Below are 13,284 nucleotides of genomic sequence, written 5' to 3' on the forward strand. Positions count from 1 at the left end.
TCAGTTATTGAACTGTTTTGATTTAATGCGTATTTTGTTTCTTTTTCTTTCGTTCATCATTTGATTTAATGCATATTATGTTATTGAACTATTTTGATTTAATGCATATTTAGTACAGCTGATTGGGCCGAATATCTGCTTCAAAAAGGTTCATCTTCTTTCAAAGAGTATATACATGTAATTAGCTATTGTCACAGCTCACAAAATGTCAAATCAAATTTCACTTATTTCTTGAATTCCAATTCTACCTTAATAAATTGTATTGTATGTGACATCCCCAAAATCTCGGCCAGAAAAGACCGATTTCATTTATGCTTTTTAAAACATTTTTAGAGTAAATCCGTTTGATTTTAAAAGTGATGCGGAATTTGTTCCCAAAAACAAAACATGATAAAATAGATATTTATCAAAACATTTCATATAGAAATATGATTTCATTTCATAATCAAAAGTCGGGATGTCATGTTCCGATATAGATCATAAAACATAAACGATAACATCACAAGTCGTTCAAAAAATATATACATATACAGACTTGTAAACAAAACAACTTGATGATTCGCCCATCTTAAGCTCTTGCGCCACTTCCTGTAATACAAATCAACTGAGTGGGTCAGGCTTGGGAGCCTGGTGAGCATATAGGGTTTTCAAACCCACAATAATTATATTTAATTAGAACAATCAACAATAAACCCGATTACCCATTCCCGTTATCCTCACTTTTACGTCCCTAAAATAACTTCTATTATAAGGAACTTAATTCAGGATTTTCATCGGGACGGACATTACTGCAGAGGGGCTTCCTCAACAATAAGTGTCCTAAAGGCAACCATGTGGGGGATAGAGTACACCGGTGAACACGTCGTTCACAACACCTACAGGTAATGAGCCTGCTAGTGTTCCACAGGACAGTCTAGAATAGTCCGTGGTCGTCATCCATACTCCGCTGAATGACTAGAATAACACCAATAACACCGAGGCCTCTCATCTGTTTATTTCACACCAATTATCTACCCATGTTCTACCCAACATATTAGTAGATAAAAATATACATTTTTATACATTGTTTAAAAACCTGTATAGCATGCTTTAATCAATACATATTCCACATAACAGATGAGGCATACACACATAACACGTATTTCATAGAGAATATATCAGATCTATGAGATAGAAGAGAGTGAATATACATTCACACATATAACCACAAAATATTTACACGTAACACGTATTTTATATTAAATACTTCATAATATTGCATTGGAAAGAAAATAACTACACACTCACATCCCGTATTCTTAAATACGTTTAAAAATTACTTGTATAATATCGCGTATTGAAAAGGGACTATACACTCACACATATAACCACAAAATATTTACACGTTGCACGTATTTTATATTAAATACTTCATAATATTGCGTTGGAAAGAAAATAACTACACACTCACTTGATCAGAAGATGATCCGACAGCACTACGGCTTATAGAAGTAGTATACTTCGATAGATCTGGAAGATCTTCACCAAAATCGAACTCCTCGCGGGCAGAGCTTCGGCTCGGGAATAACGCTCTTCGGGATCCTCGGGGCATCGGATCTTGCTTCGGGGCTCGGGAATGATACCGGGGATTCGGGATATGATTGGCACGCAAATCAAGGCAAAACTTAGAGATAGAGGGAAGAGTTTGAACAAGAGAAAATGGCTGATTTCGAGTTCTATTTATAGGCTGAGGGTTTGGGATTACGCGGGGCGTAATCTCAAATTACGCAGGGTGTACTCGTTTACGCGGGGCGTACTCGGTTACGCGGGGCGTACTTTGACGTCATTGCATGCGTCGATCTGTGGCACTCGAGTATTGGTCAGGCAACTTGCATCCGACTGAGTACGCGGGGCGTACTCAAATTACGCGGGGCGTAATTGACTCGTCGAACTTCTAAATTGCGTAACTTTCGCATACGAGCTCCGTTTTCGACGTTCTTTATATCCACGCGAAGTTCAGACCATACTCTACAACTTTCATTTAGACTCCGTCGGCTAATTTTGACTTTTATTTTTATTAATTATTTTTAGAAGGCCCGGACAGGAAAACTTCGTTATAAAATCATAACTCCTTCGTCCGATGTCCGTTCTCGCCTATCTTTCCGTCGTTTCGCTACTAACAATGAGATCTTCGATTCTCATTTAGATTGTTTCGGCTAAAAGCTGCTCGATCTCAAATCGAGTATTCGGGCTGCATACTGCCACGTCGAAACTTAGAAAAATCATAACTTCCTCATACGAAGTCAGATTTGGGCGTTCCTTTTATGCACGTTCTCGGTTTAACGAAATCTACGACTTTCGTTTAGATCGCTAAGGCTAAATATCGCTCTATCATAAATTCATATTTTTACGTCACTCGACGTCGTGCCGGTTCTGTCGCGAAACTTCGACAGGTCATAACTTCTTCGTTATAACTCAGATTTTGGCATTCCTTATATCTCCGGAATCCTTGTTTCAACCACTACAACTTTATGCAAAGATATCGGGCTTATCTCACACTTTAATTTTGACGCTTATTTTATTCTTAATTCATTAAATTATAATAATTAAGAAAATAAACACATAAATCACATAATTCACATAATTCACAAATAATACATTTTTATTATTTCTAATTGGGGTTACAAAGGTTAACCTAGACTATTACATTGCTAAAAATGGCAATCCCAGAAACACGGGCGTTACATTGTATGACCATAACAGGAATGTAAGCAGCTGGGATTTGATACAGTTGAGCTAAATATGGGTTCACTTGAACTTCCTGAAGAAACTTTGTTGAGATACATAAGGTTAATTAAGAGTGAGGGGCTTAAAGCTAAGCCTCAATTTGCTTTTAAGTTTAACAGCAAATGACATTCCTCCAACCTGTTCAAGAGCTTATGGTGCTTATGTTGTTCCAACACCTCAAACATCTGATAATTAAGACTCCACCTTCTTTCCTTTTCGACATGAGCGTTTGAAGTACTAAAAGCATTGTGAGGGCTAAATGGTCATTTTTATGCTTTTTGGGTCCTTCCAATAACCGTGTTTGATTCGTTGAATAAACGCATTATGAAACATGGATCAAAAAGGAAAAAAAATTACTTTTTGGACCAAACCCTAAGAAGGACAAAAAGTGTTATGAGGGTAAAATGGTCATTTTAAATGCTTTTTGGGTTCTTCAATTAACCGTTTGTGACTTTGACTTGTGGACTAAAAGCGTTATGAACCAATGGTCATTTTATATACTTTTTCGGTTCTTGCATCCTAACCTTTAACTTCTTATATTTGACTTGTAGGATACGGGCAAGGTTCCTCTGGTTTTTATACTTAGATGTGTTTGTTGCTTCTATTTCCACATCCGTGTATATAGTTCTCCAGCTACTACATTTTCTTATAAGCTATGGAGTAGAGTCTTTTATATATGTCAGATTACATAATTTATTCCCTCACACCTCAAGGAATATCCGTGTCCGATGTTGTCAAATCTTTTCTTGGCAAATCTTCCTTTCACCAATGATTCCAGGTAATCTTCAATTGGAAATGGTTGTTGTACTTTTTTTCTTTTTTTAAACTTTCTACTTATTATTTGTATATTATTAATTTGTAAGGCCGGATCATGTGTGGAGTATGCAGAGAAAGCTTCACAACTCAGCAGAATTGCTGAAGCCACACTTTAGTTACCTACGTTCTGCTGTTTCAAAATCATCAATTACCTCATCAATCTACAGAGTTTTCAGTGGAATAAGGTGAGTTTTTATAATCATCATTTTTTTTTTCATTTCCTCTTAATCAGATTTGGTTTTATATTTTTATTATTTTTTTTACTAAGTAACTAAGTTATTAGAAATATATAAAGTAAAAAATGAATATATTTTTTTTATATTTTACTTGACCGGATTTTTATTATTTTCTGTTTTATACAGGAAAATACTAATATGAAGCCACCCAACAAAATTTTACATATCATCTTCAATATGTCTAGAGACATTTTCTTTTTAATCTTTTGTGTGTTGTACTTTTAGTTGTATGTTTATGGATCTTTTGGTTGTTTTTAAAATTTTATTGGGTTGTTGTTTGGTGTGAACACGATGATATAATTAGAAATTATGACAATCTCAAGTTATTGAACTGTTTTGATTTAATGCATATTTTGTTTCTTTTTCTTTCGTTCATCATTTGATTTTATAAATTATATATATGCTAATTCACCTACTTATATTTGTCTAAATGGAATTTAAATTTTATTTACATATATATATATATATATATATATATATATATATATATATATATATATATATATATATATACACACACACACACAAAAATTTATATTTTTATTATATATGATATTTCACATACTTTTATTTGTCAAAGTCAAATTTAAATTTTATTTGCATAAATATACATCGTTTACATATGTTAACAGAATAAAATCATGAAATATGTATTCAAAATCTATTTTTCTATACTGCATTTATTCCCTCCATAATTATATGAAGACTTTATTTTTTTACTTAATTTAAACGCAACTAATATTTCATTACTTTATTTAATTATGTGCAAAATTTATTTTTTACCTAATTTAAACCCTTCAAATATCCACTTCCATTATTTAATGTGTTAGAAATCATCATCATCACTATATATATATATATATATATATATATATATATATATATATATATATATATATATATATATATATATATATATAACCAAGAACCTAAAACTTATCAAACATATTAAAATGAGTGACAGAAGAAAAAACCTACAAGGTTTGTTACTAATGTTTCACCCAACAACACTACCCCAACAAAACCACTATCTGACATCACAAATGGTAAGATTCATATTTAAGCATTCTGTTTATATTTGAAGTGCTTAAATGTTTATAATCTTCAATTTGTATAATTCATTTCTCTTTATATTTCATTTTGAGTTTTTGATATACATACCATTGTTCCTTAGTGAATGCATCCTCTTCATCCAATGCTCTAAAAACATGATCACATCTTCTTATATGTTATGCATCTTTCTTATTACACTTTCGTTTTTATATTTGCTTATCTATTGTACTATTAATATTTTTTAATATTTCTCCCCTGTTTATGATACAAATCTTCATTTCAGAAAATAATTTTTTTCATACCACCTAATTGTCGAGTTACTCGAAACCTTTCGCAATTACCTAAGGCTACCCCGTCTCATAACATCATACAACCGAATGTTTTATCCACATTTATTTCCTCAAGATCGCCACTCTCACAGCTAACTAATCAAGGTAAAGTATTTTTAATTTCTTTTATATTATATTTACATCCACTTCTTAAATCATATAACGTCAATTCTAACTTCCCAATATATAAACTTTTAACATTTAATTTTTAATACATATGTCTATAACATCTAATACATCTGATCCCATCAGAGCTCCGTAGTTAAGCGTGCTTGGGCGAGAGTAGTACTAGGATGGGTGACCCCGTGGGAAGTCCTCGTGTTGCATCCCCTTTTTCGTTTCCCGTTTGCGTTTGTTTTAGATTTTACGTGCGTTTTTTTTTTCTTGCTATTTCTATGCTCGAGTGTCCTCCGGTTCATGGTTGCTGGTTTCGTATTTTTGGAACGGAGTCGATAGGTCAAGTTGGTCCCACGCCTCGCGTACGAAAACAAAGGAGGTTCTGCGTCCTCTAATATATAAAATTAATAAGCATTGATAGTATTTCGGGTGCGATCATACCAGCACTAATGCACCGGATCCCATCAGAACTCCTCAGTTAAGCGTGCTTGGGCGAGAGTAGTACTATGATGGGTGACCACTGGGAATTCCTCGTGTCGCACCCCTTTTTTCGTTTCCCGTTTGTGTTTATTTTAGATTTTGCGTGCGTTTTTTTTTTGTTTTTTTTTCTCTTTCTTGCTATTTCTATGCTCGGGTGTCCTACTGTCCATGGTTCATGGTTGTTGGTTTACGTGCGGTTTATATATAGTATATTTTATGTTATTAATTTACTTTATTATTTACTTATATCTTATTTTATTTGTAGTGATATGCTTAAGAAAAAAGTGGACTATGATTATTACAACATAGAATTTTTTTCATCTACTACATTGCAATGGAGGGAGTTTCAAAATATTCAATTACCATCATCTGTTTATCCTGTTTCTGATCAGGCAGTTACAAGTGGCGGTGTAGTTTAGTTCTTATTATCTAATGATACCATATTGCGATTTGATATTTATTCAGAAGAACATACACTTATATATGAACCTTTTATTATTAATGACTTCAAACCATTGTTGGAATAGTGTCTAAGGTTGTAACTATATTTGACAAGTATTTGACCCGGTTGTGCATGGTCCTTTTGGGTTGCCTTCACAATAGCAACTTGACAGGATGATTTATAATGAGAGAAGAAATATTATTAATATATTATGAGAATAATATAAGTAATAATAATATTGTTAATTGATTAATATAAGTCATAAATTAATTAGGAATTAATTTGGTGACTTAAAGAGATTAATTGAATAAAGGGGTATAAACTGTCAAATGTGTGATAGTTATATTTTGGGCTATTAATCCTTAAGGATAAGAGGGTGGACGATTTTAGGGTTTGGAAGAACCTAGAAATCGTCCATGGCCTAGTCCATAGGGATCATTGGATTGCTTAGGGCCTAAGTTATCCAATTAGGGTTTTAAGGGTGAAACCCTAGTAGCCAATAATATATATATACCTTTTGGGTGGAGGAAATCGGCACTCTTGCATCTCAAGAAACGCTAGAGCCGATTTTCTCATCCTCCTCCTCCTCCTCCTCCTCCTCCTCCTCCTCCTCTCTCTCTCTCTCTCTATTATCATCCTCTTGCTAGTTGGTATTTGTATGCCATTAGAGGAGTGACAATTGTGACTCTAAGCTCCAAGGACAAGAAGATTCAAGCAAGCAACTCAAGGTAATCCTTTAGATCTGTTTTCATATGTTATGATTTGAATGTTTTCACTAGATCTATCAATCAAAGTCTTGGATACATTGCATGTTCAATTAGAGAAACCTAGATCCAAGCATTAGGGTTTGTATGTGCACATAGGAATGTTCTTATGACTCAAACTCATCAACCATATGCATCGAGACTAACCAAGTTTCACGGAAAATTTGGATATTTCTCTATAAGTGGAGATTGTTTTAGGTCTATTTGGGTTTTCATTCACAATCGATGGGTTAAAGTAGATGTTAGTACTTACAATGAAGGTTCACATGAATGGTGGGATTATAGAAAGAATACCCTATATTTCTTTAAAGGAAATACGATTGAGCATGTGGTTTCGGCACATCTTTCTCTATAAGTTTTTTCAATCCATTCTGATTTTGATACAATCATTATGTCAGGTAGATATTAGTGGTTATATATATATATATATATATATATATATATATATATATATATATATATATATATATATATATTATTTTGCATTCGAACATAGTTGTTTTTTGTAATGAACTGTTTAAATATTTTATATTACTTTATGATTTATTACTTTTTTTTAGTATTTTATTTGCAGTAAATATTTTGGTAATTTTTTTAATACCTTCCCGCGTGCGGATTATAATCTAGTTTTTTTTTTTTTAAATAGAAAAGAATCAACCATTGAAATGATTGAATCAAAATATGTTTTAAATAAACCCGTGTACTGTTTTCACCAAAAATGGAGTTTATATGTACATGTAAAGATGTGCATTTCAAAATAATTTTTATTATTTATAACAGATGAAAAAAACTGGAGTAGTTTTTTTCAGAACCGATTCTTTTAAAAACCGGTGAGGTAAACTGAATTTCTGGGGTTTTAAAAATCAGTATATATGTAGACCTCTATGTGCATGTTAAACTAAAACTATAATTCATTAAGGCATAAGACAAACTGGATGTTGGGCTTCCAAATATATAGAATTACAGATTATTTAAAAGTGTGTGGGCTGGTATTAAAAAGTTCATTAAGGCATGCAGAATTACAGATTATTGTAAGCATCAAGTATGAACCCCGATGTATAACTAACTAATTCTAGTAAAAAGTAAAAACTAAAATGAATCCTACGAAGTTAATACCATTTTTTTTTTGAATGGCGAAAGATTGATTAAAATTAGCAAGGATCTGGGTAAAAAAGGAAAAAATTAGAAGGCAATTAAAAAGCATAAGCTAACAATTAGGAAGAAAACTAAACTTGCCAATCCAAACTAGTTGAATTTGCTTTACAACCAGTTGAATAAGGCTAATTGGACATCGTTAGCAAGTTTCCTGGGATCACACCTCACCAATCACCACCTTGGATTTAGATTGTTCTTTGCCTTCCATATAAACCATAATACAATAACCAATAAAACACTTGATTCTTTTTTTCGGAAGTGCCAATGGAAGGGTGTGTTAAGCAATGTTTTAAAAACCGGTTTTTTAGTTGAACCGCTATGGTGACCGGTTTAACCGGTTCGACCGCCGGATGAACCGGTTTTTATATTTTTCATATATTTTTTTTTTCTATTTTCCTACACATACATACATATAAAAATTATGAATTTGATGTTTACAAGTTCAAACATTAAAAATACACATAAAAATAAGTTGTAGATGAATCCAAATACATTAAAATAACACTTAACCATAGGTTTTAACGTTTTACATCAATCCATATAAGTTAAAAAGAAAATAAAGTATAATACCGAAATGAAATATAGTTTTTGATGAATACAAACACATCAAAAAAATCTATAACATTTAGCATATGTTTTTATTTAGAGAAAACTAAATAGATTTGAAAAAAATCACCAAAGTTTATAATGTAAATGGTTTTTTTCGTGTGTTTTTATTCGGTTTAACCGGTTTATTTTGACCGGTTCAACCGGTTTTTTCTAAAAACTGGCCGATTCAATCCAGTTCAGAAATTAATGTAAAACCGGTGATAGTTGAACCGCTCCCTCTTCCGGTTCTCGGTCCAACCGGTTCGAACGGCCGGTTCAAACCGATTTTTAAAACACTGGTGTTAAGGTAGAAGCATGGTAAAAAAAATTAGGTTTGATCCTAAGGTCCAGCCCACACCAATTAAGAGCCCAATACTAGACACCTTTTTGAAAACTCTTTTACATTAACCTTTAGAATGAAGCAATTCACCTTTATTGACATTCACACGTTTGATGAACATATTTGTTGGACTTTGTGAAAATACCATCGCTTTAAATAATACAAGAGATATAACATATTTACATAACACACCCTAAACTATTAAAATAATATGAAAAACCTACATTATACAAAAAATATATGAATGAACACTCCCCCTAGTTTGAGCAGGAGGTTCACGAACTTAAACTATCACAAAATCAATAAACAACTGTGTAGGAAGGCCTTTAGTAAATATGTCAACAAACTGTTAAGCAAACGGAACATGTAACACGTGAACTTGACCAATGGCAACGCGTTCCCTAACAAAATGTAAATCTATTTTCATATGTTTGGTCTGTTGGTGTTGAACCGGGTTTGATGCTAAATACATAGCACTCACATTATCACAAAACACAATAGTCGTAGGAGAAAGAGGGCATGATAACTCAAGAAGCAGATTACGCAATCAAGCAGCTTCAGCAACAACATTAGCTACCCCCTGTACTCGACTTCGACACTAGACCGAGAGACGAAATGTTGACGTTTTAAGGACCATGATACAAGATTATCACCAAGGTAGACGCAGAACCCATAAATAGAGTAACGTGTCGTAGGACAGCCAACCCAAATAGTATGAAAATAAGAAACCATACGGTCGACATGTGACGAACGAATAAAGAGACCATGATCATGAGTACCCTGAATATAATGCAAGATGCATTTAAGCTCCAACAAGTGCGGTTCACGAGGATCATGTACAAAAAGACAAATCTGTTTAACAACATAGACAATATCAGGACGAGTAAAAATCAGATATTGGAGAGCACTAGCTAGGCTATGATCGAGGGTAGGATCAGAAACAGGAGAACGAAGGGCATAAATTTTTGGATTGGTGTCCGTCGGGGTGCTATAAGTGTTACAAGAGATCATGTCGGCATGTGAAAGGATCTCGCTGGTAAATGAAATTTGTGAAAGAAACAAGCATTTGCAAAACGAGTAGCATTAATGCCGAGAAAAAAAAGATGACCTACATCCATCATGGAGAATTCAGTTGAAAGAAGATAGATCACTTGCGTGACAAGAGAGGGACTGAAGGCAGTTAGAATGATGTCATCAACATACAGTAGAAGGTATATAGTGTCGGACCCGCAGTGAAAAGTGAAAGAGAGTTGTCTAAGCGACTACTCATAAATCCAATTGTGGATATATAAGATGCAAAGTGCTGGTACCAGGCACGAGGTGCCTGCTTTAGACCGTAGAGAGGATTACGAAGGCAACAAACATAGTCGGGATACTTAGGGTCCACATATACAAGAGGTTGTTTCATGTAAACCTCTTTGGTTAGATCACCATGTAAGAAGTCATTCTTAACGTCAAGTTGATGAATGGGCCAGTAACGAGAAGTAGCAATACTAAGAACTGTACGGATAGTTGCAGGCTTGATAATAGGGTTAAAAGTATCATCAAAGTCATGGTCAGGCTGTTAAGAAAGCCCTTGAGCGACTAACCGACTTTTCTAGCAATCAAGTTGACCATGAGAATCAATCTTGTGACGATATAGACAACAACAAATGACTATGTTCGATGTCGTGGCTCGTGGAACCATATCCCAGGTGTGATTGTGGCAAACAACAGACATCTTGCTTTCCATAAAAGACTTCTAGTTAGGGTCGCACATAGGCTAAACAATAGAGTGAGGTATATGAGATATGTCAGATGTGGTAGAAAGATTAAGAATAAGACGACGTTTTAGAGAACCTGTTTGAGAACGGGTTACCATAGGGTGGTTGGTGGTATGAGGGGAAGGAGTTGGAACGGAAGTAGCTGAGATTGGTTAAACAATTTGGGAAGAAGAAGAAGAGTTATGATGCCTAGGGGAGGAGGAGGTCGTAGGTATGTAAGTACAGGTAGGAGAGGGCATAGAATCTAGAACGAGCATGGGAATAAAGTCATCGCCAGAGAGAAGAGAATCATTGACAATATGGTGGAGAAGGGTGAAAGGCAGGATAAGGGAAGTGATCTTCATCAAAAATTATATACCAAGAGATGATGGCACGTTGCATAAGAGGATCAAGGAATCGATGACCTTTTAATCTGGTGAAGGGCCCAGATACACACAAGAAGTAGAACGCGGAGAGAGTTTATGGGGAGCGGTTGATGATGTGTTAGGGAAACAAAGGAACCCGAAGACATGAAGATAATCGTAAGATGAAAAAAAACGAAAGAGAACTTCAAATGGTGTCCTGTAGGACAGAGTCGAAATAGGGAGATGATTAAGGGTGTGAACAGTACTGAGAAGGGCTTCGGTCCAAAATTTTATGGATAAAGAGCCTTGAAAAAGAAACGAGTGGATGAGTTGTTGATGGTGCAAATGGAGTGTTCAGCTTTGCCATTTTATTGAGAGGTATATGGACAAGAGAAACAAATTGTTATACCATTAGAGTATAGATAAGAAAGAAAAATTTTGTTATTAAATTCACATCCATTATCAAATTGAAATGATTTTATGTCAGTTTTGAATTGATTTTTAACATACATTCGAATGTTACAAAAAACATAATACACCTCAGATTTAGCACGTAAAGGAAAATACCACAAAAAATGCGAAAATCCATCAAAAAATAAGATATAGTACTTGAAACCGCTTAAACTAGTAACAAGAGAAGTCCATAAATCTTAATGGATAAGTTCAAAAATACTAGAAGTTTCGGAAGTAAAAAGAATAAAAAGGCAATCTACTATGTTTTCCATGTTAACAAACATGAAAAATAGGAACGTTGGTAGATGTGATGGATATGAACTTGCAAGACTGTAAAATACTTTAAGATAAAAGAGTCAGGATGTCCTAAACGATGATACCAAGTAGGAAGAGACACCGTAGAGAGGACATGAGCAACAACAGAGGGAATAGAAGATGGTAGAACCAGATATAGATCACCAACGCTATCACATCGTTGGATGAGAGAACCTGAATTAAGATCCTTGATAGGAAAACCAAATTGATCAAAAGTGAGAGATACATAGTTATTAGAAGTAAATTTACAAAAAGAAATTAAATTTTTAATGATATGAGGAGAAATGAGAACATCTTTTAATAACAATTTATTTTTAGAGTAAGGAAGAGATGTGTGACAAATGTGAGAGACCGGGATGATATCACCATTACCAACAATAAATTATTTAGAAGTACATGGTGTTACGAAATACATAATACCTTGGTTGAACAACATGTGTGAGCTTGAAGTGATATTTTGGAAAATCGAAGCATGATCACTAAGTTGTTGAAATTGAGGAGCTACACCATGTCCACCAAAACAAGTACAAGCTGATTAAGAATAAATAATTGGGCATGGGGGCCTATTTTTATGTAAATGTTGTTGGGCCGAGAATGGCCTCGTATGCAGTTAGCGTGAGAGAGGCATGTTGGGGAGTAGGCTGAAACACAATAATGACATCTACAATGTTGTGATAGGATGTAGGAAGTTGCCTCAAAATTTGGATCACTAGTTCAATTTCGGTAATAGGAGAATCGACATCATAGAGAGCATCCGCAAGGTTCTGTAAGGAATGGTAAAAGTCGGTGATGGAGGAAGTTCCCTTCTTGGTGTTTTGGAATGAATCTTGGTGCTAGAGCATACAAGCCATCTTTTTGGTTAAAAGGAATTCATTGAGTTTTTCCCACAAGTCTTTATTCATACAATTATCAATTGAGATTATCTGAAGTAAATTCCCAATCTTCATCTTCTCCATTTGGTTTGGACTTACCATTTATGTGAGCACTAACTTTTGCACCTTTACAAATGTCGAAAAAAATACGATGCCATAGTTTGTATTTTGACCCATCAACAGTCAATTTGAAACTAAATTGATTATAAACATTGGTCACTACATAAACTAGTTGACTACCTGTGGGTACTCATATTTCCGGAAAATAGGAAAAAAAAGGAATGAAATAAAAAGGAACGTAATGCTAATCAAGATGTTTAACTTGGACAGAAAAATTGAAGCTTGTGACTGGTGAACAATCTTGTTGGCAGTGACGAGATAAGTGTAACGGAATATAGCCAAGATCCTAAACTCTGAAGATAAATGAGACTGCAATAAGGATCGATGGGAT

The 13,284-nt window shown here is 34.1% G+C and overlaps 1 non-coding gene and 1 pseudogene across 1 annotated transcript; both read left to right on the forward strand.

Annotated features, from left to right (window-relative positions):
* The first annotated feature begins 5,413 nt into the window (after positions 1-5,413).
* Positions 5,414-5,530, forward strand: LOC111912968 (5S ribosomal RNA; annotated as a pseudogene).
* A 214-nt stretch (positions 5,531-5,744) lies between these two features.
* On the forward strand, positions 5,745-5,862 carry LOC111912967 (5S ribosomal RNA). Its single transcript, XR_002857390.1, has one exon. It is a non-coding gene; the product is annotated as a 5S ribosomal RNA (ribosomal RNA).
* Positions 5,863-13,284: the final 7,422 nt, after the last annotated feature.

The sequence above is a fragment of the Lactuca sativa genome, chromosome 3 (assembly GCF_002870075.4).
Source record: "Lactuca sativa cultivar Salinas chromosome 3, Lsat_Salinas_v11, whole genome shotgun sequence".
Lineage (NCBI taxonomy): Eukaryota > Viridiplantae > Streptophyta > Magnoliopsida > Asterales > Asteraceae > Lactuca > Lactuca sativa.